The sequence below is a fragment of the Melospiza melodia genome, chromosome 8, assembly GCF_035770615.1.
Source record: "Melospiza melodia melodia isolate bMelMel2 chromosome 8, bMelMel2.pri, whole genome shotgun sequence".
Lineage (NCBI taxonomy): Eukaryota > Metazoa > Chordata > Aves > Passeriformes > Passerellidae > Melospiza > Melospiza melodia.
This window is the reverse complement of record NC_086201.1, coordinates 4,499,421-4,524,259: the sequence shown is the minus strand read 5'-3', so window position 1 is coordinate 4,524,259 and position 24,839 is coordinate 4,499,421. Positions and strand designations below refer to the sequence as shown.

At 40.7% G+C, this 24,839-nt stretch overlaps 1 protein-coding gene across 1 annotated transcript in view; it reads right to left on the bottom strand.

Annotated features, from left to right (window-relative positions):
- LRP1B (LDL receptor related protein 1B) overlaps positions 1-24,839 on the bottom strand; it is a 641,138-nt gene that overhangs the window by 615,816 nt on the left and 483 nt on the right. The gene's annotated exons all lie outside the window — the stretch shown is intronic.

Here is a 24,839-nt window from a genome sequence, read left to right as displayed (position 1 = left end):
GGTGGTTTGACAGCCAAATGTGGAAAAAATATTCAAGTTCATAAGACAGATGAACATGTCAGATAACATTTCCATAACAGGAAAGTGTTGTACATCTTATCCAGGTATTCCATCTTAGTACTAGGCACAAATGTGGTTGGCCTAATTACGCACATTTTAAGCAGATTTTGCACTCATGTCATTCTCCTCAAGCTCAGGGCACGGAGTGGTCGGGGGGAAGGGTATTTGGCAGGAGAAGGGAACAAGAGGAAGGCTTCTCCTCCCTCCCACACGTGGTCAAACAGCAGAGAGCACAGCAGTCACAGGTACAGCTGATTACAGAAATATTGCCTTTATGAGCCACTTGCACCACAGCTTGCTCCATCTGTGGTAGAGCTGCTCACGTCCAGTGTGGAAAAGAACAACACAAAGAACACAAATAATGTATTTAATTTCTGAACCCAGGAGCAGAGTGCCAGGCTCTGCCCAGCCAGTGAGGCAATTCCAGGGCTGGCAATGGAGCTGAGGTCCATCAGAGCTCCATCTGCTGACATGAACAGCAAACTCAGCCAAAGCTCATCCAGATTTATCACATCCATAATTTCCACAGATCTTTCGATTCTGTCAAAACTCTGAGCTAGTGACAAATCACAGAGAAGGGAGTAACACCAAGTTTTTCAATGGGAGATGACCAGAGCAGAATTAAAAGGAGGAAAGAAAATGGGAAAGAGGCACACTGCAAAAAACAAGTGAACATTCTCTCTCTGATAGTCTTGTCCATGGATTTTATCATGGGAAGAGAAAATATTATTTGTATATGTGGTTTATATATATTTTAGTAAGAATATTACAGTATTACACAGAATACAATATTACAAAAAAGACTTACAATTACATACATGAAAAATATGATGACCAGATTGTGCTCTTTCAAGTGTCAGAACATTTCATGTTAGAACTGATGGCAGGTTTGAAAATACAGCACCTGACCAATTAATGCCCATTTGATCCTTTCAAATGTTACATTTACTTTTAAATAAAAATGTATTTGCTGCAACACAAGAGCTCTACTGACTCCAGTGCACTCCTAACCAGAACAAATGTATCTACCCCGAAGCCCAAATATTTCAGCCAAAAAATCAATGCATTTTTAACACAAGCCAATAAAATTACATCTGAGACAAACTATTCTTATTATAACCAATACATTTCCTCTGGAATGTATGTAACACTACTGAAACCAACCTGGAGTCATTGACACTGACTTAAAACTGGTTAAAAGGCTAAAGAGTGGGAAAACATACATAAAAAAAATCCACTAGTGTTCAGAACCTTACTATGTTTTAGAAAACTTGGAATATTTTTATTTTCTTTATCATCACTCTAGCCTCATTCATCTTGAACCATTTAATGCACTGTCAGCAACTCCATGTCCCTGCCCAAATGATATTTTAGATTGTAGCAATCTTATTTTAATCAGGCAACACACATCCTTAATAATACAGAAAGCAGGATGGAGCAGAGGCTGTCATAGTGCTACTTTTTTCCTTGTTTTCCTAATTTCTCTTTTTCTTTACCTGTGGATTTTAGAAATTTCATTTAAAACAATCCTCCAATTCTTATCTCTATTGCCTGGATGCCATGTTGTGGCATTTCCTGTGACAGGGCAAGGAAAACACGGAGCCCAGTGGGAATCAACAGCTCGGCCAGCAGAGCAGCAGATGATGCTGGTTCCTCCCTCTCACATCCAGCAGGGCTGACCAAATCCAGCCTGAAGCCTGTTTGCCCTGCCTGGCCACTTTGTGCCCGATCTGTGTTTTAAACTATGCTGGAGAACAGAAAGTGCCACTTTTGTTATCATAGAAAACATGAGAAATACGGAAAACATGAGAAATATTTTATTTTTTCATTTTAGAGGGTTTTTTGAAAAACCTAGCCTTTATATTTTTTTTGTGTTTTCTCCTCCATAAATGACCCAAGATATAAAAAACTTGACTACAAACATCAGCTATCAGATCTAGTTCTATAGTGCCTGATTAGATCATCCTGGTTTGAACTAAAACTTCCTGAAACAATGTGTACTCCCTCTAGTGTCCACAAAAATCCACTCCAAATGGTGACTAAAATGCATGAAACCAGTTGTAAAATAAATGCAGATGAAAATTAATATATCTTGTGAATTCATAGCCACTGAATTAAATCTCACCCATTCACTTTTCAAACAGGAGCTGAAAATTGATGAAGAGTTAGGGTTGAATACAGATCTCGTGTGAAAAAGACACATATAACTGGGAGGAGAGGAGTGTTTCACTGTTAGGCCAAAAAAAGTATCTACTAAATTTCTCTTTGGTCACAAATCAGTGCGTTTACCCTGATACACCAATCAAGTAATTTGCCTCGGAGAAAACCACTAACACTATAAATTCACAATTAGATTAAAATCAATTGTTTAAATCAAAGTTTTCTGCTTGTTGGTTTAAATCAGAGTTAAATCACTTTGATTTATGTCAATTCACCTTATTGAACCCTTTAATCTTCCAGTCGATGACAAAGCTGCCATTGACTGGGGTGCTTCGGGAGGATTCCCTTAGGCTGCACAAACCCAACTCCTGCCTGCTCTGCCAGAATCACGTGCAGACAATTATCAGCCCCATCTGATCAATTAGTTTTATAGACTGACACAATGTCAGGAATTACAGCACCTCGTGCTGTAACACTCCAGCGACGTGCAGGCAGAATCTCTGCCCGTGTCAGCCCCTGCATGTTTATCTTTCCACAAGCCCTGGTTCAAAGCTAAACTTGTTTTGTTCTTGGCCTGGAAACCCAGATCCAGCTCCATGTACATCACTCTGGTTGAACCAGTGCAGAACTGATCAAGCCCCATCTGTCCACTCATGGAATACTGGCTAAAAGTTTCCTGCATTTGATTTGTTTATTTCTGGGGCGTAATTAAAAATGCAGCACTTTTAATAACAAGCTGGATAATGTTGTACTGCCTTTGCAGTGGAAGAGAAAAATCCTGCATCCATTATTCACAACTCTCTCTGAACTCATGGCTGGATTTTGCCAACATATTAATTTTCACCATTTTTTTTCCCAAGGAAAAAGAAAAGACCTTTGGAAGAGAATCAAAGTAGTGAGCATACAAAACAAGCACACATGCAAATCCAAATCTGAAAATGCTTTCGGCTAAAATAAAGGGCTGCAAATAAAAACAGAAAGGCAATTTAAACAATCAAATTAAATAATCCAATTAAAACAAACTAATTCATATATTCCCATGGGTGTCTTGATGAGCTCTAAATGGAGGCCCGAACTGAAATAGTACCATTAATTTATAAAACAAAATTATTCTTGCACTCCCCTTCCCCAAAATGGCTGTTTTGCTAGAAATCCCATCTTTATCTATTTGAACTATTCAATTTTTAACAGCTTTTTCTGGGCATCCAAAGGGCTTTTGTGAGTGGTTACATCTTTCTGGGAATTGCATGTAGATCTGATTAACACTGATAAAATAAAATCAGAATCTACCACCCATAATGAGGCAATTATCTTGCAAGCTAAAAATAAAAATGAAAAAAATCCAATTAAATTACTTCATTCTCACTAATACTGACCAGTTGTTTTTCCCAGCACTGTTGTCTCAGAAAACATGCACAAGTGTGCATGCAATCTGCACCCAGAAACATGCACTTATGCTGCTGCATATACATACATACATATATATATATACATATATCACACTTTATGGACAGACATTTAAGAAAAATTGAGCTCTATTCCAATAAATATTGGGGTTTTGTATTTTCTTTACCTCTTCTGGCTAGCATCAGCAACAACAGCATTACCATATGGCCAAGGTGGTCAAGAAATTAGTAATTTTTTGCCCATGATCACACCAAACCGCAGATGAATGATATAATCTGTCTTTATAGGCCACATTATGATGGCCACCCTGGCATCGTCTTCATGGTTACACCTTGATTAATTCCTGAATTATGTGCAGAATTTCAGCATAAGCAGCTGCTGGGCAGGAACCCAATGTAAACACGGTACCCTGCTTAAATGGGATATCCTATTGAATTATCCTTTATTGTGCCACCAGGATGCTATTAATAGTGACACTTTCAATAAGCTGCATTTTTGAAAGTGAACTAGAAATCACCACAGTGGTAAAGCACTTAGAAGTTATTGCTATACCACTGAAGAAATACAAACACAGTTATTAGATGTACTTTTAAAGGAAGACTTTTTTTTTTTTTCTCCCCATATGATTTACTGCATTCCCAGTTTTTACGTCTGAAGGTGTTGCCTGAGCAAAACAAAGGTTGTGCTTACTTGGCAAGGAAATTCTAAATTGCTGATGCCAAGCACAGCACACTGAAGACAAAGCTATTAGGATTTTAAAGAGTATAGTGGGAAATAAAAATAAACAGCTAAACACAAAGAGAACAGCATGGGATGGAAGAGGTTCATCAACCAGTTCTGAAGGCAGGCTGGTCCAGGAGCAACTGAAAACAGCAAAGAAAGAATGGGGGTTTGTGAACACAGAGCTTCCCAAAGCTGTGGTGTGTCAGAAAAGGATCCTTCTCAGAGCTGCTTTAAAACATCTGTCAAGAAAATGTGAAGGTAAGGCTCACACCAAAAGCACCTCAGAAATTTCTACTGCACGAAAATCATAAAAAGGGGCATGCAGAGGTAAAAGAAAACAAGAAACAAGGACAAAGTTCATCTGGTGGATGCCCTCCTTGTCTTGCAGCAGGTTTTGCTCTGCATCTTTGTAGAATCAGACACATGGATTTGGGCCAAGGAATACAGTTTTGATTTTATTGAATAATCTTTTTTGGAGGAGAGGGGTTGCTAAACTTCCACTTAGAGCTTTTTTCAAAATGTATTTCAATAAAAAGGCTGAAGATCCAGGGATGGTCATTCCAGGATAAATGCAGGAGCTTTACAGAGTGGAGCTATTAATGTAGAACAAGGAAGGAAAAAGAAAATACTCTTAAGAAATTAAGGTCATCTCCCACCTTTCATTCATCCTTTTTCCCCTAAAACTACCTATCTCACCCTAATATTTTTTTGGTTCAAGACTTGAGGACTCCTCTGGCCATTTTACTCACTTCAGTTGAGTCAGACTTCCCAGTCTTCTCTGCAATCATGCTAAGAGAAACCTGTTTTGTTTTTTTTTTATTATTATTATTTTTCTAAAAACACCTACTCCAACAGTTTTCCAGTCTGTTCACCTTTAGACCCACATTCATCACGAGTTAAGAGGTGACATTTGAAGTCTGGCAGCTCCTCACATTCACAGAGTGGGTGTCTTGATCTCATCTGAGGACAAATTTTTTATTTATCTGCATGCTGTCTTCCTGAAAGCATCATTTTTCCTTTACCAGATAACCCCCAAATCAACATACACCCAATACACACCTCACACTCTTTTGGTAACTGGTCCTCCACTTAGGAAGGAATCCAATTTTGTAGGTTCAAGAAAAATCAGCTTGCAAAGGCAAATTAAGTGAAAAATGTATTATACTTGAGAATGCAATTGCTAAGTAACCCCCTCATTTATAAGAGTCTTCACTGAGTAATGACTTTGGGAATATCTTGTGAAGATGAGTTTTACGTGTCTATTAGCTGCCAATCCTGAACCTTTTCCCTCACCCCATTCCCTAACAGGCAATAGCTGTAGTAACAGATTTATCTTTAGTTTTTGTTAGTCCTGGCTTGCCATGCAAGGGGAAGAGGAAGCAATTCTTAATCTGCTGTGTCTAGCTAGGAACAAAAGGAAATAATACAAGTGAGGCACAAGTGAGCAGCTCCAGAGCCCCAGTGCCCTGCCTGTGCTCAGCAGACCAGACATAAGGAGACCAGGGGGAAGAAAATCCATTTCCAAGCAGGTTGCAGGAATAAAGATGCCAGGTGGGAGGATGGCATGTTCTCACTGTGTTTATGTGCAGGTTTGTAGCTAAGATGGTTTAAGGACTTGGCATGGGAAAGACAAGAGCTCCCCCAGGAGCCTGGCTTTGGGCTCACCTGGGCACAGAGAGAGCTGTGCCTGGCCAAGGGACAGCTCACAAACACCACCTCACCTTGAGGAGTGGTGGAGCCTGGACTGTTTTGAGCAAGGAACCAAAACAAACTCAATTTCCATGCAGGCAGACTGCCTCTCCTGGTGGCCAGGGCCAGGACAGGTCTCTCTTGCCTGCAAACAAGTTATAAATAGCAGCGTTATTCATGCACTGATAGCAGATATCCCAACACGTCTCAAAGACACGGTGACTGCAAAGCAAGGCAGGGTGATACACACCAATCCATGGCATTCCTAAAATAACCTCTTGTTTGTAGCTCTTGGACAAGGCAGGGCTGCATCCTCCTGGTGCAGCAGAAATGTCAAAGGCAGCCTCCTCTTTATCCACGTGGATGAACTTGCTAAGAGGAGCCGTGCTGCCGGAGCAAATCAGGTACAGCTTCAAACAGAGATTAAGTGACTTTCACAAGCTGGAAAGAACACTGGAATAAGGGGAATGAAAGGGAGGAAAGATTAAAAGAAAGGTGAAGAGGTGATCTCCTTTGATGAAAAAATGAACAGGTTAAAAAATATGAAGAAAGCACATCTGAAACCCAAAAGCTCAAGCCCTTTCAGTAGTAGTCAGACAAATCCCAAATAGGAACAGATTGTTAAGGGTTCTGGAATCAAGAGATATGATTTTTGTTAAATACTATTTAGCAATACTTAATATTCAAGACATATTTGGCAAAATGTTTTTCCTCTCAGACTTTAAAAAATACTCTTTTTTAAAATCTAACTATTAGTATATATTTTATATAAGCGAGACAGACTTATGAAAATTAGTTTCTAATTAAATAAAAATCAACAGATGGCACACTATAGGCAAGTCTTTATTTTCCTCATTAATTATATGGCTTTGCCTGAAAATTCTTGTGTGATTTAAAGGGTTTACAATTTGATCACAATAACTCTGAAAAAGTCACATGAAATCTGTTTAAACAGGATTGTCCCTAACAATGTCATTAATGACAGATGACAAATATATATACAAGGCAAGAAATCTGAACAACTCATATTTCCTAATTTTTACAAGCATAACTTTTTTTTTTCAGTCTTGGAGATTGTAATTACCTTCTGTCAACAAGGTATTTTAATTCACATACACAAACAAAAGCCTTCCTGGTTGCAGCTACCTGTGCAACTCTGCACAGGGAAATAATCCTGTGGGATTATTTCTTTTTAGGTGTGAAGTGCTGGAACTCTCTGCATGGAGTAGCACAAATAAAAATATCAGTAAACTGAGTTGCATACAGACTGGATCTTAGTGAGGAAAAGCACAAGGGAGTCTTCCTCCTCCCAGCCTTCCAAAGCAAATTAACCTTAATGCACTTTTCTTACATGGCAGTACAACTTCCATCTACTTAACTTTACCTTCCCTCACCCTTGGCTGGAAAACAGGATAGCCTGGGTCTGACTTCTGGAATACAGGGCTCAGACACAGAGGGGGTTTTGTTCTGGGCTACACAGGACATGATTTCAGCAGTGTTTTCTATCCCAGGAACTGTCAGAGGCAACTTCAGCCACAGCAGCACTGGCAGAACCCATTCTGGGCAAAAAAATCCCATCAAAGAGTGCTTCAGACCCTACTTTGGGAATTTTTAACTAGCACTAAATTTTTAACTCCACACCCCCCTGGACTCCCCCATAGCAGTTTCTGGGGATAAACAATGAGTACAATAACTCACCAATATGTTTTTAGTTGGTTATCACACATGAAAAGTGACGAAGCTGAAACTCAGATGAGCAGACTGACATGTAAATGCAGGGGGTTTTGTCCTTGTGCAAATAAGGCACAGTTTACTGTAGGCTGATTTTTCTCTGTGTGATATCTGGATTAGTAATTAACATTTTAATTAAAGATGGATTAACAAATATTAGCAAAATTATGTCTGGAACTGTTCAATTTAAAATCTACCATATATACACAGATAAACATGTCATTAAGTGCAAGTCATTTTCTGGTCTGTGTAAAAATGATGTGATTTATGTCTTTGAGAGACAGCATAATAGTTTGATATTATTATACATGGAGACAACTACTGAACAAATATAATACATGGGGAATTAATTTTTTTAGAAGCTATATAGTTACCATTAAATTTCAGATGTTCATTTAGTGGAAGCTCTGATTGCAGTTCAAGCTATAGACTAGTTGAACTTAGCTATGCTCAGACAGAGCATGGTGGTGAAGGAGGACACACTGTTCTAGATGTAAATTGTATTAGCAACAACATATTGAGATTTCTGTACTCTTTGTTCCATTTGCGGATTTTTTGCCACGAGAATAAATCACAGCGTGCTTTCTGTTCTTGCAGCAATCTTTGCAGGGAGAAGCCAGAATCTGCACCATGTGCTTTTCACTCTGCATCTGGTCTCCTTTTGTCGAGGCACCCTGGGTGCTGGGTTTGCTGTTTCTGCTGTGTTTTTCTGCGAGGGTAAAAACCCCTAATCTCCATCTCACCTTCGTACCAGACAAGGCAACATTATGATCTGAGAATAAGTGGCACTCATGGCCAAGCAAGTCAAATAGAGAGTAGGAAAAAGAGCATAATGTGAGGAATATTTGGACCTATTTACTGGTCATTAAAATTACAGATAAATTGCGCTTTCAGCATCGTCACAGAAAGGAACTGGAACAAGCACAATTATGGCAAACAGTATTATCAGAACCTGCAAAAAATGTAACTGTTCTCATCAGCAGCTTTTAAACCAATCTGGATACAGCTGAATGATTTTGCATTTGTAAAAATTTACTATACTTGGATGAGTAGTAAATAGCATAATACATACAAAGAAGCATTGATTTATAAAGCCAGCCTTTTTACTCTTTAGTCCCAAGGTGTTTTAGCTTTCAATAAAACACTCGAAAGAAATGAATCCAGATCATTACAGTGCACAGTTTCTAAGGCAGTAGCAAACAAAACAAAAAAAAATCTTTTAAGCCAAATAACTTCAAAATGGCAAAGCATTCTGGTTGTGTAGTTGCTGAGCATCTCCCTGGGTTTAACTTCATTGACATGAGTAGTGGCAAAGAAATTTATTTCCAACAGGTACTGAGGAGACAGAGCACTCACTGGTGGGTAGAGACACATATCCAGTGAGAAGCAACTGCAACAATGCTAAGCAAACAAGAAAACTGAATACCTTTGGAAAGGGAAAAAGCCTTTTCATCCAGGCCAGTGTTTAAGGCAATATTTATATAGGTCATGTCAGATTTGACTATAACTCCTTTCTGTACATCAGTGTCATACATCTAAAAATGCACATTCACAGCTTGGAAGGAAGAGGAGACTCAACAATAAAGTCTCTTGTGTCTACAAAGCAACTAGAAAACACTGAGGCAGCAGAAATGCATTTCAGAGCTGCTCACTTGAGTTTAAACATGACATTTTGTCATTTCATGGGCAAGCAACAAACGAGCAATACTCACAATACAGAGTGCTCACTCTGACACCACCACGTCCTAAAGGCTGCTCCAACATCTTTATAGAATAACTTCATTAAACTGTGGTTAGGACTTCTAGTATTTCTGGTTGGGTTTTTTCTTTTTTCAAAAATACCAGTGTCAGTCTTTGGACCACACTGAGGTGCAAAGCCTTGAGCTTGGAACTACCTTACCCACATTTAACTGCGCAAAAATTGGCACTCAACAAGAGCGGAGCCCATGTAGAACAGCAGGGATGGGGTGAATTGTTTTTTAATAGGAAAGACTTTTCTTGCCTTCCCAGGCAGCCTCATGATTCTAGCAGACAGCAGTGGCAAGGCAAACACAACCTCAGAGTGTTTCTGAGAAATACAACAGCATGATTTAACATCCTTGAGGTACTGAGAGCCATCACACAGCCTGGCCACAGACCACAGCCAGCTCCTCTGCAGAGACAAATCCCTGCAGCCACCTACCAGGCTGAATCCCAACAGGAATGTCTGTATTCCTACCGGGTGTCCAAGTAGGTAATAAACAATTTCCATCTATTGTGAAGCTCTTTGATGTGAATTTCAGAAGCACAGGCCCCATACATTTCCACTGTAAACACTGTAGTGTTTGCACCTGTTCTTTCTGTAAATGTTTTGACTTGTCCTCAGAGCATCCTTTGAAACTGCCAAAGAACCAACACCTCCTCGTTTCTTTAACTTGTCAAGTCCTGCGCTGCTATTAACACTGCAGGAATAAAAGCAGAAACAAACACAAAACCTCAGCTGCATTATTAGGAGAAGAGAAATAGAAAATGCTGGTCATAAATTACACTGAAAGTTCCAAAATGCCCTCACAGAAGTTGCTGCAATGTTTTGAGGGGAGAGAGGGTATTCTGAAGTGGCACATGTGCTACCTGAAGCTGAGCTGTCATAGCAACAACCTCATTAAAGCACCCCTCTTGGGAGTGCTAACCTGTATTCCAACTGTGGAAAGATGTCATTTATAATGCAACTTAATTCAGTTAAGAGTCAAAGTATAGTAGATAGCAGAAAAGTGAAACTGCTAATTTAAGGAATTCAGAAATGAACACGAATACCATATCAAACAGTGAAAAAATCTGGCTTTTGCCCTCATCACCTTCCATTCCCTGAAACCACTACACCACTATTTCAGTCTTTAAGCCTATGATTTACAAGTTTCTGGCAATTCCTCTTTCCTTGCCACCATCCCTGTAGCCAAGGTTCAGGATGTGGCTCTTTTCTAATCTTGCCACCCCTGCACAGAAGGCATTGCCATCTCAACTGCTCACCCTGATTATCTTCAGCTCTCACACTGATCTCTTACCCCACAGACAATCCCACAGCAGGATCTGCTTTGCTCCTCTACTGCACCATCCTCAAGGTGCTTCCTTCAGCATCCATCCTTCCCCCAGAATCCCCCAAAAATGACAATTCAAATGAACACTATGATCCTTATTAAGAAACATCTGCCAATATTCAGAGCTGCCTGGATATGATACTCATCACTTCTCTAATGGAGTGGCTGTGCAGCAGCCGAATAAATTCATGCATATTTGGATTTCACTTTTAAAGATCTATGATTTAATAACTAATTGACAGCAATAATGCATCAGTACAATATGTTTTGGAAGGGCCTTTCAGTTTTTAGAGGAGTAGAGATAATTGCAGATGAAAAATGAAAGAAAATGGCACTGCTTAGTAAATGAGTCGTTAACCTTTCAACCCGAGAGCTCCCGCTGGAAGCCTGACCAGAGGGACTGCAAGAGCTCCAGCAGCTGCAAGAGAGAGAATAAAGTTAATTCAGCTTTGGATTTCTTTTCTTTTTTTTAAGTGATTACAAAACTTGGTCTCCATCTCCCCAAAACAGTTGCTTGCCACAGCATTTCATGCATCACGAGGCAGCCTCAGGTATTTCCCCCTTTGGTAGATCTCACAGTCAAGGTGAGCTTTGCATATCCTTGGCCATAATGTGCTGTCTGCAGCATTTTAAGCTAAAACACGAACCAGTCATTTGGTGTCAGTGCTTTGACCTTGAGTGATAAAAATCACAATTTTCCCTTTGTGCTTGCAGCTCCCCAAACAGCAGGAACAATCTCCTCAAAGGTCAAGGAGATGCAGCCTGCAGGGCAGAACTCCCTCCATGGGAAGGTGCGAGAGGAACAGTGACCAGCAAAGCACACAAACTCCCAGTCTGAATTTCTGTGGATCCCAGAAAGTGTCTGAAGTCATGATCCATAGTGCTGTCTCTCAGTCAAGGCTGCTTGGACAAATTACATGAATGTTTACATAAATCAGCTCTCCAAAAAATACTTTTCTTTAAGCTCATTAAATTTTGTTAGGCCTTAATCCATAAACTTGATTCAAATTCTGGTAAAAAATTTGAAGATTTGCAGCTCTGTATTTGGATCACAGCTTACAGTGCTATTGCTTAGAATAACAACACAATACAGAGACTAAGCAATAAAAGTATCTGGGACTTGCATAAAATAGGTTATTTACATCGGGCTCCAGGTATGACTTCAGCTAAAAAACATATTCCTCATATTTGTACTTATTTCAGTTATCCTGCACAGCCACACTTGCTAAGAGATACATAAAATACAATTATTATCTTCTAGATTGCTGGTTTTTTAAAACAAGACATCTCTGCAGTTCAAGGTATGGTTTTATCCATATGGATCTCTACAAGACTTTCTGTATTAATGTGTTTATTTGTTAACTGTTGGCAGAGTTACACAAGAGTACTTTTGGAGCCAGTTGCAACTTACAGATTTTACAATAAAAAGGGAGAAATATTGGCCAGATAGTTAATTAAATGGCACCAAAACAGTTTTTTCCCCTTTTACAAATTCCAGTTAGCATTCCAAACCTGTCTCAGGTGCCCCAATGACACAAAAACCAATAAATCTTCATTTATTGTCAGTAGATTTCTAACCTGGCTGTTTTAAACAGCATGATGAACACATTTTAGCAGAATATATTAGCTGTGCCAGTTTAATAAGAGGGAGATTGATGAAGCCTTTCCTTTCTTCCTGTGTGCGAAGCCCAGCACACTCAGGGAAGAAAATCCTTCAGATTTTCCTTCTTCAGCAACACCATTGCCTTTCCTGGGACACCATTTCTCCTCCTTGGGCTATTACTAGCCAGCCTTCTCCAAAAAAATTTTAATGAAATTCAAGAGGGATCTCAAGCTTTATCAGCACTCACCTGATGAGAGAGGGGGAGGAAGAACAACCTCAGCCTCAGGGACTGTACTGCCGTGCCTGAGCTCTGCACAGGTTTCCCCTCTCCGTTTCCCTCCTTGCTGGTTCAAATCCAACACAAACTGGATGTGGTACTCTGGGACTGACAGGGAAGGTGTGAGGAGGGGGCAGCCTCCCCTGGGGAGAGCCAGGGTCCAGCCCAGGTGGGTCAGAGCTCCATCCCTGACTGCTCACTGTAAGAGCAGCATCAGCAGCACCACCAGCACAAAAGGCATGTCTCAGATCAGATTCTCTGGCAATCAAAGGGTTACTAAGGACAAAAGAGAGATTTTCTTCCTCATTATATAACACTTAAGACTACCTAGAAAAATACAAATGCTTCCTTTTATTTTCTTTTTTTTTTTTCCTTAAGGAGAATACTTGGCTCATACTTAAAATTGCTCCAAGAATTAATGCTATTCTTGATGCCTGCATCATTCCCCTGAAGAACCAGAAGACCACACCATGAGCAGCCCTTCTCCACCACCATCACAGGAGAAGCAGGAGCCCAACCCCACTCCTTCCAGAGGTGCTTTACCTAGTCCCAGCTGCTCAGGTATTTTCCTTGCAAAATAAAGATGATTTACCAGTTTTTCCATAACTTTCCCCAGCCCTTGTGCAGAAAAGGCTACAAAGGGAGGCAGGAGCTGTGACCTTGGCAAGTGTACGAGCCCCAGAGGTCCAGCAGGAGGAGATGTTTTGAGAGGTATTTCTCCCCCAAGTATGGGTATGCATATTATTGCTGGCTAATGAAATTCATACTCATACCTTCCACTTATTCCTTCTGAAGGATATCCTTTAGGATGCTTTGTGGTCCAACAGACTTTGACATCTAAGAACCTGTTAGTCTGCTTTTTATTCCTCTTGTAATTAGAACAAATGTTCAGGTTATTGAGAGAATTAAGAAAATCAATATTAATGAGCTTTTGGACTATGTTATTAGACGGTTTCAGCCGACAACTGCAAAGTACTCTGGCTTACTTTGACAGGGGTTTGGGTTTGTCTGCTGCTTTTAAACACTAACAGACTTCTCAGGGCAAAAAAATGTTAACTCTGTGCACCCAAGCCGACCAAATTGTAAAAACTCAGTTTATACCACTCATTACACACTCCTGCCCCTAAAAACAAAAGAGCTCTAAAGAACAGAGCACTCCACCAAATACAATTTTGAGGTATGTATTTACATTAAATATAACCAATTGCTTTAAAGGGCAACCATTCCCACAGCACAAAGTTCACATAAATTTTCCCACAAGTCCCAAATGCAAACACTATCTGCAAAGTCCACACGCTTTGTATTTCACCAAAGCTTTGCAGAATACATTTAGCATAAGAGAAAACAGAGTTAGGTTTTACTCTTCACTTCATCTTTTCTGACAGAAAGATGTCAACAGAAAGGTGCTGACAGGAAAGCTGACTGCAGCCCATGCAGCTTTATTACTGAAGTATGGGGGGATTACATGGTGTTATTGGAACATCACTGCACTACTGCTGCCTTCTTTTTTTCCCTTCCTTACAGTGCTAGTGATTGCTATTGGGATGAGTTACTTTTAAACTTCCCTTATTTATCAGTGGGGAAAAAATAAAAAAAAAAAAAGAATTCTTTAAGTCTAGAATAAGGGAGGTGAATGTAAAATACAACCACGCAGACTTGAGGTCCCACAGTGGGTTACCATTCATTTCTATAAAAATTAGATCCGGATCATCCATGAACTCTTCACTAATACACTCATTCCCAAAAGCAAGTGCTTCAAGAAGCCTCCTGTATTTTCAGGAAAGAAAGAAAAGATGTTGATTTCCCCATGGCTTATCAAAGACAATACTTGCACATACCAAATGTTGCTGCTTAACTCTTCACGTATTCAGCAACACAAGTTCTTTTCAGTTCAGAAGCACTGTGGAGATTGTTAGGGTTTTTTGGTACTGGACATGCGTTTTTAGCTTCCCATCAAATAAAACAATGCTGTAATTTAACAAGTAACCCTCCTCCATTCACTTCCAGTTTGTGTTTTTTTCCCTGTGGCTGCAAACCCCAAATGAAAACACAGCATTTGACAGACACCTGTACCAGCAACAGCTGTGACTCTCCGATGAGCTCAGCAGCACCTGGCCTCCTGAGGCTGTAAGGGAATTTCCCAGACACGAGAGTCTGTAAATTTGATAGGGAAGGAAAAAAAGGAAAAAAAGAGAGAGGTACTCTGCTCAAGAGGAAACTATTTGTGAGGTGAAATCAGATGCAAACCAGTGGGAGTCACCACTCTGCTGGCCCACTAGCAAAACACCCATGGCCAGCTTGTGCTTCTCACGTGTCCCACAATACACAATCTAAGATTTCCACTCAGCTGGGGCAACTTTTCCACTCAACAGAAAACAGGATACCAAAAGAAATTAAACAAAGATGGTTTTTAATACCAGTGAGGGGAAATTACTTGTGTGCATGAATAAGTGGTAAGCAGTTCAAGATGACCACCATCAGCAGACAAGTCCTTCCTCCCCAAAACTCAGCAGAAGAACCATCAGCTGACTTCAGAACAAGCACACTGCTGTGTTAATTTACTCGTAGTAGCACACCAAGGACATGCTGTGCTATCTTTAGAAAAAACTGGCTACTGTGGGGCGAAGCAGACTGTTGATATATTACGCTCTGACATTTTTCATTAAGCTATATAAACTTGTGGAAGATGCGCTCCTGAATTTGCATATTTGCATCATGCTTTTCATAGCCACGTAAACAGCCTTTAATGCACTTCCATTTCTTTGAGCTGCTGGATTAGCAAAGGGAATGAATGCAGTGGAAGGATCCGAGCTGTGCCACACCTACCGGATCTCAGCGCTCATTTCATGCAAATGCTTTTAGTTATGCTCCTAAGGCTCACAGCCACTTATTAAAATCTCCTGAATTTTCAAGTCTTTTTGCTGGTAAGTCTTCAGAGCAGCAGTCAACAGCAGAATGGCAATCATGGGCAATCACTGAGAGTTTAGTTATGTTACAAGTTTTTGTGAGGCGCTTCTGACACAGTGTGATGCCATTGTGGGAAGACAGGCCACCAATTAATGAAAATCAGCATGGCTTCATCAAGGAGCATTTAACAATTCTAACTGACATAAAATCATAACATGGTTCATATACTCATTACTGAACACCACTAACTGGTGTGGGGAGTTATGCTGTTTGCAGAAAAAAATATGGAACTTATGAATTGTTCTGAGAATATTCCACAGCAAAGGTAGCAATAGCATTAGAAACACAAGCAGGCTTTATACACTCGAATGTGCTTCAAATAGGCTTTAAATACTCAGCCTCACAGTTTGTATAAGAGCCGTCTTTCAGAATTTTGTCATCATCTGTTGACAACCATCTGCTTCAAACTTCTTACCGCCCTAAGAGTGGCCAAAATTGGATACTGACAGAGAAAATTTCTGGACAGAAAGCAAACGATTCACAGGACAAAATAAGTGTCAAAGGCTGGAGACCTGGACACAGAGGCCCAGAAATCCAAGGTAAATAAGAAAATTATAGGAATTTAGATCTGACACTCTCCTGCAATACTACTGGAGATGCAGTTCACAGGTCTCTGAAAATGCAGAAGTACCAGATTAGCTGACACCAATTCTCCAGAGGAGTATAATCTACAGAGTAAATAGGTAATATTGTGTACTGTCAACTCTACTCAACTCACAGCCACTGGAAACCCAGAGAAAGAAATGTAACACAGCGAGTGCAGGCTGAGGAATTCATTCAGGTAGGTCTGCACACACACACTGACCTGAATAGCTTGCTCCAGTTTGAAGAAATGTGATAATGGGCCACTTGGGTGAGGGCATCAGATTCTATCTGCTGAAAAAGGCCCTGGTACTCCTGGTTTTGCTGTACTTAGCACAGCACCTCTCATGTCCCCTTCTACAGCTCTATATACACATGTATATTTGTGCAATATATTCTCACAGAAGTGTTCACAGCAGCCCTACAGCATCACCTGCTCAGGTGAGCCTCCAAACCATCTTTTTGCTCCAGCACAGAACAGCTTTGTTTCTGAAGGCACACACAAGCTGTAGGCCTGGGACAGCACTTAAGTTTTCACACTTTTATAATCCAGACGTGCTTCATCTCCCTTGCACAGGATTTAACGTTGCAGCCTCAAGAGTTTTGCCTAAGACTCTTTACTGTAAGATATCACTATGGAGAAACCATTTGCTGCTCACCATTCTTTCTGAAATCTAAATATAAAAATAAAACCACTTGGCTTAGGACTTGGGCTCAAGGAGACAAAATTCCACTTTGCAGCCTTCCTCCACTCCTTGTACTCTTAAACTCCCACTGCCTACAAACATCCCTCAGGAAAAGCAACTTCAATAGCTACACAAAATAAATCTAGTTTAAACCAAGTGTTTCTGATGAATTTGGAAGGCAGGCCAGTTTCCCTCCAGGAGATATATGACTGTCAGCACTGGAGAACACACAGGCTTGACCTACCCCTCATTAGACTTTACTAAATACTGCTGGAAAAACAACTGCTTTAGGACAGGTTCCAAAAGAAGGTCAGTCATGCTCATCCTTGGATAAATCTGCAAAGATTCATAGGGAGCTGATGTGCAGAGTGAGAAGGTGCCACCTTCATAATCCTTCCACATCTCCAAAGCAAATATACATTTTTTTATGAAGAAAAGGGTAGTGCATCATGTAGAAGACCAGCAGATCCTTCTGTATAGAAAACTAGGTTTAACCAACCAATGACTTGCAGACCATAGACATCTTAGCATATTGAGTTGTCTGGAATTTTCTGACTTCACAGGAAGGCAGTTTCCTAGCAAAACCAGATGTTTTTACATGAAAAAAAAATCAAATTAACTTTATTAAAATAATTCATGCAATAACTCCTCTTCTAGAGAGTTATTAAAAATTCTAAAATGAGAAGTAATCATGCACGTGATGCATATAACTTAAAATTAGAGAAGAAAAATAAGAACATGCGTTCAGTTTAAGAAACCCTACAAAATTGAACCAACTATTGGAATAGAAATATTTCAAGAAATAGGTATTTCTTGCATAAAAGTCATAGGGCAATACAAACAATGTAATTTAATTAGAGGTCATCTAATAAAGAATTTCCAGTGAAATTTTAATAAAATTTTAAAAGTTCTTGTATACTTCGATGCAACCTGATTCTATTACAACAAGAACATAACAAAGAATCCATTGACTTCAGTGGTCTTCATGGAGGTTTGAAATCTATTTATTTACAAAACATAAAAAATGTTTTGCTCCAGAGAGGAAAAAGTCTCATTGGCAAATGACACACTTTGATTTCCTAAGCACACAGCTTTACACAAACTCCAATATACTTTGGATAAATCAGTGTGTGTTTGCATATGCAAAAGAGCATCCAACCAGCAATGAACTTACTTTGCTCTCTCTTCTTTTATCTTCCCTGTATTTGCAAGCAAAAAGACAAAGGTGTTTTGTGGAGATCTACCTATCATGTAGAAAATTGTTGTGATTTTTTGTGATCTTCTGGCATTAGCATAACTTTTTCAAACTCACTTTTTTTTTGACTACACAACACTACAGCATTTTTCAAAAAAAACCTGTACACTAAGAGAGAAATTGTGGTTTTTTGGTACTTCCAGTGCCTTAGAATCATTGAGAAGAACTTTGCTTGAGGAAAAATGCTTTCCTGCATGTTAAGGGAGGTGGAGACTCAAGTGAGTGGAGACACCATATCACAGCCTCTGAGAAAATTATAAACAGCAGCCCAAACTATTTGACAATATCAAAACTGTATTTTAAAAAGTAGCACTCACAAGATATTTTCGTTAGTTTCTGTGCAGGTAAATTACAATCACAAAGTTTTATGAGAAAGCCACATGGGAATTGTTGTGGGAGCATGTCCGTGTGTTCACAGAACAATCTTCTAGACAGAGCACCTCACATCAAAACTTCATTTGCAGAGCATTGCACTGGCATTTGTCTTGCTTGCACACAGCCCATCCCAGCCCAAAATACCACTGCAAAAATCCAAACTGCACCTTTTCATTCTCACTGCTTATTTGAGGAAAACCAGGAGTGACTCATGAACTGCTGTTAAAAACAGAGCCCTACAGCAGTGAAAACTTTGAGGAATTATAGATATTATTCTGATGGCTTAGATTTTAGCTTCTAGCACTTATTCTACTGCACTTGAAGTGCAAGTCATTCAAGAGTGCCATGCCCAAAAGTTACCAAGGGATGACCTACAGACAACCAGGCAATAGACAGCCCAAAATACATGGGTATTTCCAAGAAAAGGAAATAGTACATCCTTGTTCCTGCAGTGAAGCTGAGTTTCAGCTGCCTGGCTCCTCTGGAAGGCCTCATCACTCAGCAGGAAGCAGCAGGAGAGGTGTTTAGGAGCACTGTCGGGTTGGGAAGAGCATTTCAGGATGCAACGTACCATATCTAGAACTCGTAATGCTATAATCTGTTTTTCCGCCTCAGAGAGCTAGGCTGTATTTCCAACTGCATGGAAATAAAAATCTCCAGGCGTACCTCACTTCCAGCCTGGCATTACATCATCTCTAAAAAGCCCTATTACTTAGCAGCACACTCTGCATATTGCAGTGTTTTGTTATTAATACACCATTGCAATTTATAGCAAAATGGTCAATAAAAATGCGGTTTCTGAAGAGACAAACAGCCTTCTCTCCAGCATGCAGCCCTGCCCTCAGACTGCCAGGGTTCACAACCACCCCACACAGAGCCCAATTCTGGATTTACATACTGCTTGGGAAGCAATGACACATCCAACAACAAATTATAATGGGCTCATATAACACTTCCCAGGTACAGAGAGAAATCTTACTCCTGCTATGTGGATCTTGCAAATTAAATCAGATTAATAACATGGTGAATGTATTACTGGCAAAAGCATGTGTTTATCTCTAATGATCCTTCCCAGTTGCCATTAAATCTAATTAAAAGGCACTGACTGAGTTTTATTGGAATTCCATTACTGAGGTCTAATCCTGCTCTCCTAGAGCTCAGCACCCCTGGGAAAATGCCCTTCCCTCCTGCAGGGGCTCCAGAGCATCCTCACCAAAGGAATCCTGTCAGCAGGACCACGGCTGGGCTGGGCAGCTGATTCTACAGCAACAAGTCCTGCTTATTTCATTTTACCAACTGCTTAAACATGAAGATTTGTATCACTTTGCAGCACGATGTTTTGGTACATCTTGGGAATTTGTCCCATTATGGTCAGCAACTGGCTAGCTAGCTGGGAAAAGTTTACAAATATTTTCGTCTCTTCAATAGAGATAATTTATGGGGGAAAAAAATTCAACTTGTTCAATTAAAAAGCAAACTAGTGGGTTGGACAGAAGGTGCAAAGTCATTATTTGAGTAATTATATTTTTAAAGAAACCCAATTAGTTCCTAATTGCACTTACAAATTTAAGACCTAGTTCTCCAATGTCTACACTTAGCCCAAACTGACATTAAATACAGACTCAATAGTCTGTATGACTCGCTTAGAAGTAGCCAAGTTCTGCTATTTTCATCTTCACTGTTCATCATTAAGAATGTTTTGAGGAAGTGCAATTAAAATGAGTTCTCTAAGCAAATTTTTTTTTAATTGCATTTGAAGAACAAGACTATTAAGCGACAGATTAATGCATAAAAACTAGGGAAAAAGCAACAACACGCTGGGATTCCAAATATGCTACTGTAACAAAAACAACGTTCTATTATCTAAATTGCCAGCCTTTCTAGAGAAAGCCATCATTCTAAATTCACAAGTTACAATTACGTAAGTCCTTTGAGCCAGTGCAAAATGGAGAAACCAAATTTCTTCAGCTTCAAATAAGCAGTAAGGGATCTGTAAGAAGTGCTGGAGGAACATTCACTTCCAACCTGCAGACTGAAGTCAATGTGAGTTTTGCCAGGTTAAATGCAGAGAGATTGGGGTCCATATGAGCCTCAAAGGAATGGCATGGAGTCAGATTTACATAGCAGCCGTCACACAGCTCTTCAAAGCAAGCACTGTGTGAAGTGAGAGCTTCTCTCCAAGCCTTTGGAGGACAGCTCCTTCAACCTGCCACAGCTCCAGCAGAACTGCTGTGATAAATTAGTAAAAGGCTTGCTGCAGAACAAGTTTACACATAGTCTTTTCACATCAAACACCTAGTTTTGAACTCTGAAATGCAGCTTAGCCTTTAAATAGTTGGTGCGTTTCTACCACTTTCTTTTTACTGAACTTCAGCTCTCAGAAGCCACTGAAAGAACAACCCAGGTAAGAGCGAACATGAACATCAGTTCACAGAAACCCACACACAGAGCTCAGGCTCCAGGAGTGCCAGGGTCTGTGTGTGCACTCACACACTCAGCTGAGGGCAGACAGACAGCACGGAGTGCCTCCAAAACCAGCCAGCCACTGAAACTGTGCTTGAGGACATCTCCCAGCTTTTCTGACTTGAATTAACCCTTATCACACATCCTGCAAAAAACTGTCCCAAATTCCTGGATATATTTTCACCCTCCTCTGCAATTTTGCCTCTCTGATGATAGGCATGTTTTTAGGTCTTTTTTTTTTTTTTTAGGGTAAATAAATAAACAGCAAAGTCACTGTGACATTGGAAGCATCTCTTTTGCACATAAGATACTAATACTAATACTGAATATCTATGTTCAAAACATAACAAAGTTAACTATGGGAACATCCACCTCTGTAGTACAGCTCAGAAACAGCTTTTGTAGGTTTTTTCAAGAACACTTTCCAACAGATGGCCAAGCTGGAGCTCAGTCTGGTGAAGTGCAGCAGTGCTGGTACACCCAGTTTCCAGCATTAAGCTGCTAATAATGACAAAGTTGTGTTGTAAAGGCTCCTCGTGCAGAGTCACCTGCTGTGGCACCTCACCAGGGAATGAAGGCCATCAGCAATCATCCCAAGGAGACAAATTTATTTTGCCTGGTTTGTGTTTCTGCCACAAGGTGAGAAATCCAAACTCCCACCAGCCTGAAAATTCCATTTCAAAGTAATTTGCTTCTAGATTTCACTTAAATACGGTCAAAGGACACTGCAAGAACAATAAATTCCCTGTTAAGTGGGATGAAGACAGAAGTTTTGGAAGTGTTTTTGGGACTGCAGAAAGGAGTAAAATTCATGAAGATTTGTCGTTCCTTCAAAAAACCAGTTTTCAAATTAGCAAAAAAATATATAAAAAACAACGTATGATGTGCCATCACCCATGAACTTGAATTTTAAGTTATGTGACAACATTTTCCCATCCCATATAAAGTCTCCCTTTGCAGGAGCATCTCTTGTCTGCAAGACTTTGCTGAGAAGCTGTTTCACCATGCCAGCGCCTGCCTGTGAGCTCCAAAACACTAAAACCACACATGAAGGAGTGGGAGAACACAGTGGCTCAGTGCTGCTGACAGCAGTGACGTGCCACCAAAACCCAACACAAACAAGCCTCAGCACAGACAGCAAGTCGATTAATAACGAGCAATGCAACTCATTAATACTGGTGTGGATACATCTCACTGACAACACCGAGATTACCCAGTCAAGCTCCCATTATCCGGGGCATCTCTGCAATTTGGATCACCTCTAGGTAATCACTCCAATTAGGGCACTGGATCCATGTAATGATGCTCACAGCAGCAGACACAAAAATCCAGGATGGCAGGGAAGGGTGTGGGAGCAGGGTGAAGCTCCAAGGCTGGCAAGAGCTGTGGGAAGGAAACGCCCACAAGAACCAGATTGCACCCACGGGACCTGTGAAGTTCCCCAGAGGGTCTGCAGGGAGGGCAGGTAACAAATGTTGCCTTCTCAGCTTCCCAAACTGTTTGCAAGGTTTTCCTCAGGCTCCGTGAATTCATTTGTTGCAGCTCTACTGTGAAGGAGTTGCAGGTGTCGCAAGGAATGTGGGTCCATCCATTTCCTTAGGAAGAACTGACTGAAGCAGAAGGAAAGGAAATCGCCTCTCTGTGGCTTCAGTGGCACAACCTCTGCTGCAGCAGGACTTGGCCCTCATCCTACCACACTCCCTGGCTGGATTCCCTTCTGCTCACTTCCCTTTTTCCAGCTCCCCCTCTCCATATCATTCTCTCTTCACAATTTTTTAATATACATGAAGTTAGAGGAGCTTTAACCTGGCTGAGGACCTGATAGGACTGAAAGAATTTAATTGTATTTCAAACCCAGACAAAAGGGCTTAGATAATTCAAACTTCGCTGGGGTTCCCCTCCACCTCTTTTTTTTCCTCCTGATGTTGCCCACTGATCTAAGAGAAAGTGTTACCTCTCCCTACAGCACCTCACCAGTGTGTTATATTACCATGGCTACCACAACAGTGCTATTAACACAACCCATGACATTTTCCCAATTCTCTTATTACCTATGGCCAACCTCAGTGCATTCCAAATTTCAGTGCCTTTCACATACAGTAAGCTTAGCATGCTCCAGTGACTCAGAATTTCCTCCTGTAAAGGAAAATCAGCTTGGTATGGTCAATAATTTTTGCACTGTATCATAAAGTTTATCTGATGTGCAAATGTAATTCCCTTTCTGGGTGCCTCATCCTGAATCCCTTTTAGGTTGAGACCACTTGACATTTTTTGTGAAACAAAATGCCTTTTAAGTCATAATTTGTGCATGCTCAGTTTTGATAAGACATGACATTATGATATGATGAGTTAGTTGATTCTAAGTAAATTTGATTTATCCCACTTTTGGGGCTGGTATGATTTACAAGGATGCTGCCTTTTAAGATAGGATTGATTTTAATATAAACTGGCAGCACCTTTTTTTTTGGTGAAACACTAAAACAGAGCTAGGTAACTATGAAAAATAAAAAAAAAAGGTAAAATTAAACAAATTTAAACACCAGAAATTAATATTCATGCATAATTGGCACTTGCTTACCGCTATGAAGGAATACAGAGCAACAAATCAGTTTCCAAAACAATTCCACAAAATGTTTGGAACTTTGATTTTTATTCATAAAATCAGATACAACCTACAGTTGCTAAAATTTTATCTGACCATTCTGTGAATACCATGGAAAGTTCTTGAAATATTTTCCATCAAACAAGCACTACCACGACCACGAATCTTTGTGAACCAAAGCAAAAGCATATGTACCCTTCATAAAGCTGAAAAGATTTCCTGAGACCCTTTCCTCTCTGGCTGTTCGAGTGCCGTTCTACGGAACACTGTGCTCATTTCCTCGCAATATCCCTGCACCTTGTGATGCAGCGTTTTAAACATGCAAGTTTGCGATGCTGCAGCAATACTTTCCTCCTTGATAGGTAGTTATTTCTCATTTTCGCAGCATGAATCACCTATGTAATTCTGATGGCTACGCGGGAAAGGGACGGCAGAGGTTTGGTAGTTCGACTGAAGCAGAAATCTAAACCCCATACCGACTGTGCAGAGGCATCCGCACTCACCCAAACGAGTTGTAAGCAGTTAGTAAACAATTTAGTAGGTAATGTGTACGTGATGGAGAGGAGATGGATGTTTAACAGTGAGAATTCAAGGCTTTAGAGAGTTACTGAAATCTACTGAAATCTAACTAAACCCTCGCAGAGTGCGTACATCACCCAGGGCATCTCATTCATGAGACCACGCAGTTTGGGAGCTGAAGGGCTACGAGAAACCGACAGACAATTTTCTGGCGAGCGGGGTTTTCTACAGCGCTCGGAAAACCTGAGTCAGAGCAGCACACCGCCGTTCCCGCACCTGAGCCACACAGAAGGCGGACTCGGGCTATACTTAGAAAATACCCAATTCAAACATCTCGCAGGATGATGAGAGCGCTCTGGTGACTGTGCAATAAGCGACACGAAACCCAGAGCCCCGCTCCGGCGGGGGAACCGCGACCCTCTCGGATTGGGGACTTCTCTGAGCAGAACAGAGTTGGAAGTTCCGCGCTCGCCCACCCCGCGGCTGCGGGACCCCGAGCCCCCGTGCCCAAATCCAAGTTCGGGCGCTGAGCGAGCGGCAACTCGGGGACATTGAGGAGGGAACTTTTGGAAGGTTGCGGGGAGCGGAGGGCGCCCGCCCTTCCTGCGGCACATCTCCGCTGGCCGCAGGGCTGCCTCGGGGAGCCGCGGCCGGGACCAAGGGGGT